Source organism: Bos javanicus, chromosome 8, assembly GCF_032452875.1.
Source record: "Bos javanicus breed banteng chromosome 8, ARS-OSU_banteng_1.0, whole genome shotgun sequence".
Lineage (NCBI taxonomy): Eukaryota > Metazoa > Chordata > Mammalia > Artiodactyla > Bovidae > Bos > Bos javanicus.
In genome coordinates, this window is record NC_083875.1 from 38,765,339 (window position 1) to 38,769,978 (window position 4,640).

Genomic DNA, 4,640 nt, shown 5'->3' on the forward strand with positions numbered 1-4,640 from the left:
ACTAGAAAAAGCCTGCAAGCAGTAAGGAAGACCTAGCACAGGTAAAAATAAATAGATAAATAAAATTATATATATATTAAAAAACTATATACTGGAGATTTAGAATTATTAAAATTACCCATGAGTGAATGAATCTTTGGTGAATGATGTAAACTTTTGAAAAGCACACTTTTTAATATAAAAGAGTTTCATTTGTTTGTTTTTGTTTTGGCTGCACCTCGAGGCATTCAGGATCTTTGTTCCCTGGCCAGGGATTGAACTGGGCCCTCAGCAGTGAAAGTGCAGAGTCCTAACCACTGGACCACCAGGGAATTCCAGCCTCTGTTTTTAATTTAATAATAGTGTTGTTTACCATTCTTTTGTTTACTCTCTTGTATGATGGCAAGATACAAGTACAGTATCTAGATGACGCATATCTTTCTAAACCAATCACATACAAGTGATAGCATTCATTTTTCTGACACCAAATGTCTCTATTTAGTCCACACTTTGGTCACCTGGTTTTTATTCCTTCCAGTACTTCTCAGTTCAATATTTGTGCTTATTGTCACTTTATCATAATAGGTCTCTGTTCCCCACAAGTCTTGGAACACCTACCCCTCTCGCTGTCTGGAGCCTACATCATGGGTATCCCATTGACTTTCTTCCCTTTCTGCCAACTCATGCTTGCCATTCATTCCCATCCCACTGCAACATACCAACTAATATGTTTTTCCCAAACCTCACTCACCACTATACCTTGAAAATGACTATTCCCAGAGGTGTAGAAGAAAGAAAGCCCAACTGACCTCCATCTCAAGGCTGACAGCTGTTGGTAGATGCCAGCTGGAAGCTCAGCTTGGGCTGCTGGCCAAAAGCCTCAGTTCTCCCCATCTGGGTTTATTTGGACTTCCTCACAGCAGCAACTGAAGTCCAAGGAGGAACATTCAAAAAGGACAGGTTTTGAGGTGCCTTCCACTGTAGCTAATTCCATTTATAGCCAAGCCTATTCCTTTGCTTTAAGAATCAGATATGAATTGTTTGCTCAGAAGTGCATGATGCCAGGGCAGCTCAAAGAGAAAAATATTCTTTGATAAAATTGTTAAACCTAAATACCACAGGAGAAGTTACACCTGATTTTGAAACATGTTTTAACAAGGCAGCCTGAGGAAAGAATGCCAACCAACCTTCACCTTTTAAATATTAAGGTGAATGAATTCTGGCCCTAAGATGCATTGGTAATCAAGGACCATGAGGAAAGGACAAGCTAAACTGAAGGGTTAAAGGTCTAAAAAAACATGGGGGTCAGTTCAATGTGTATTGTCTTAAGGGCCATATGGATGACCCATTTTTTACAGGTGGGAGGCCTGCACTGTCTTAAGCCTAAGAGAGAGCCTACTAGAAAAGAGAAGTGGAAAAAAGGTCAGTGGATTTCCACAAATGAGGAAGAGTTCTAAATGACCACTTGGTGGTGAAGGTCCTCCTGGTAGTGAGATATTATGGCTGTAGACACTATAGAAATTATTGGCCACAGGAGGGGAAAATGAAAAAACTGGTCACAGGGTCTGGAGAATATTCTGGGGAACTAACTCTGGAGATGGTGGTTTCAGAAAAAGGACAGAACGGGCGAGGGACACGACTGAGTCTGGCACCGAAAAACCTCCATGCCAACGCTCCACTGGGCAGGGCCATCAACTTCTGACCTCCAGAGGACTGCCTATGGCCTCCTGTGATTGTGCATCCACCGAGGAAAGCAAGCACCAGTAAGCCCGGCCCTAGCCAGTGACTCGGAGAGGGCAATGGCACCCCACTCCAGTACTCTTGCCTGGAAAATCCCATGGACGGAGGAGCATGGTAGGCTGCAGTCCATGGGGTCGCTAAGGGTTGGACACGACTGAGCGACTTCACTTTCACTTTTCCCTTTCATGCATTGGAGAAGGAAATGGCAACCCACTCCAGTGTTCTTGCCTGGAGAATCCCAGGGATGGGGGAGCCTGGTGGGCTGCCGTCTATGGGGTCGCACAGAGTCGGACACGACTGAAGTGACTTAGCAGCAGTAGTAGCAGCGAGTGACTGCCTGCATGGCTCAGGTTCTTCCGGGCCCGCTCTGTGCAGCAGAGGGACTAAATCCACAGCCTGGAAGTTTCTTGCACCTTTGGAGCAGGACTGACTCAATCCTCACAGAAAGGAGAGCTATTCACAGGAAGGAGGAACCAATGCCCAGTTACCTGAGAGATGCCTTTAGAGAGAGCTCTCTGGAGTCAAGGTACCCACTCAGAAATAGGTTTCTGTGCCCAACACAGGCCCTCTGAAGCAGTGACATCAGAGGCGTGGCCTCTGTGCTCAGTTGGATCTGAGAGGTTGCATTGTGCAAAGGGACCCCCTTAGCTAAGCTCCAAGTCCTACAGCCTCTGTGAAATGGGAAGGTCCTGTTGTGTGAGTCACTCAGTCATGTCTGATTCTTTGAGACCCCATGGAGTATCCGGCCAGGCTCCTATGTCCATGGAATTTTCCAGGCAAGAATACTGGAGTGGGTTGCCATTCCCTTCTCAAGGGATCTTACCGACCCAGGGATCGAACCCTTGTCTCCTGCATTGCAGGAAGATTCTTTACCATCCAAGTCACCAGGAAAGCCCAAACATACTTGCCTAGACCCCTTAAGCAAAGACTGAGTCCTAAGCTTCAGGGTGCACAAGTGGTGTGTTTTGGAGGCACCTGTGTGGAGTGTGTTCTGTCCATATAGGTGTGAACCTTCAGATGGGAAACCTGAACAGGAACTTTTACAGGAACACTTGGACCAAGCTGAAATGGAGAAATTTGGAAGTGCAGGTGCATCCTGGTTCCATTCACTGTATCAAAGTCAGCCTGTTTCTGCATTTACAACATCCTCCAAGGTGTCAAGTTTAGGTCTTCTGTGCTGCCAGAGGCAGGTGGCACGATGTGCAAACGTTCAGCAAAGGTAAATTGAATTTTCTTAACTGCCTGAAAGGATCTCATTGCCAGTCCCAGTGGGACTTTCTTCTATAGTGTTTCCAGCTGAGAAGGATTAGCCCAATCTAAATGCTGGTCAATGGATTTGGGCAAAGTTTTAATTGCTGTTTCCTATTTCAAGCTATACTATACTTTGGTGAAAAGACTCAATTTCAATGCTACAAAACTCAGCTTATTTGAAAACCTCTGTGGTTCTAGTCCCAGATGTTTTCTTTGTTTTGAGGGGTACAGTGAGGATACAGGAACATGATATTGATGGCTGTTAAGACAAAAACATTGTTTATATACAAAACTTTTGAATTTGCCCCAGACTAGCACACAGTTGGGTATATTCCTAATACAGTGTACAATATCAGGTTTCTAACTCAGGAGGCAAAGCAACATGAGCAATAAACATAATGATGCTAGCATGGATAAATTATCTACAATCACTGAGTAAATGACTCATCTTCCAAGATCCCTCAAAGCCATTTCACTGGGTTTTTCCCTCCATCAACCCAAAAAATAAATTTCTTCTTCCTGACATGCTTTCTTGACCTCCAGGACACTCATTCTCTTGGTTTTCTCCTACTTCACTTCCTACTCCTTCTCAGTCTTTTTTTGCTGACTCTCTTTAATATTGCACCTGTTTAAGTATTCCATTGATGGACTGCTGATGTCTGGAGGGGTCATACAATTGACACATAATTCATAAATTTTTATTCCATAATATTAGTTTTTCTTGCCCTAACTTAAGCAATGTTACTAATTATGTATTTATAATTAATACTTTGCTATTACTTAGGTCTTATTGACAGTAATCATATAAATCAGGGGTCAGCAAATAATAGCCATGGGCCAAACCTGGTTTACCAGTCTTTGAATATAAAGTTTTACTGCAGTACAGCTATGTCCACTTATTTATGTATTATTTGTGGTTGCTTTTGAACTTTAACAGCAGAGTTGAGCAGTTGTCCTAGAGACTGACCCACAAAGTTTAAAATACTATTTATTGTCTATTCCTTAATGTTTTAATCATTTAGGCCAACCCCTGATCTAAATGATTAAAAATATAAAATGTAATAATTGTGTACTAAGTGTATACATTGTAATGTATTTTCCCCAAGAGTAAATTAAATTACTGTATAACTTTTAAAATTGTCATACACTTTTGAAAAGTTATTTTTTCTTCTAAGTTTCATAATTATCTTCCAAAATCAAAAGGCAAAATATGTTATAATTAAAGAATATAAAGATTTTAAGTCAAAATTATTTAGACTTTTTATTTTAGACTTTAGAATTTTTGGAAAATATAATTAAATCTTACTAAATATTGTTCTGGAAATAAAACTAACATGATTTTAGTGTTCATAGTCCATCCAGTTGCCAATTTTAGTCATTAGCATATTTCATGTATATTAGGTCTTGACATTCATATATAGGACTTTAAAGAGAATATGAATTGTGTGATACTCCTAAGAGTTTCTCAGCCACAGCTGTTGCGAATAGTGTGCTAATAAGCTAAATCATGAGTAATTCTGGAACCACTCATTGAAACAGGAAGAGAAGCAAGAAATCAGTGCTCCATACTGTTATGTAGCTGTGCTTTGTAAGAATCCCTTGCATTCATACTATCTGAAAGGATTTGACAAAGTAATTTGTTACGTTCTCCTACTTAAGTGCTTCTTCTA

At 41.1% G+C, this 4,640-nt stretch overlaps 1 non-coding gene across 1 annotated transcript; it reads right to left on the minus strand.

Moving 5' to 3' along the window:
* Positions 1 to 239: 239 nt before the first annotated feature.
* TRNAE-UUC (transfer RNA glutamic acid (anticodon UUC)) lies at positions 240 to 311 on the minus strand. The gene has a single exon. It is a non-coding gene; the product is annotated as a tRNA-Glu (tRNA).
* Between the last annotated feature and the right edge of the window lie 4,329 nt (positions 312 to 4,640).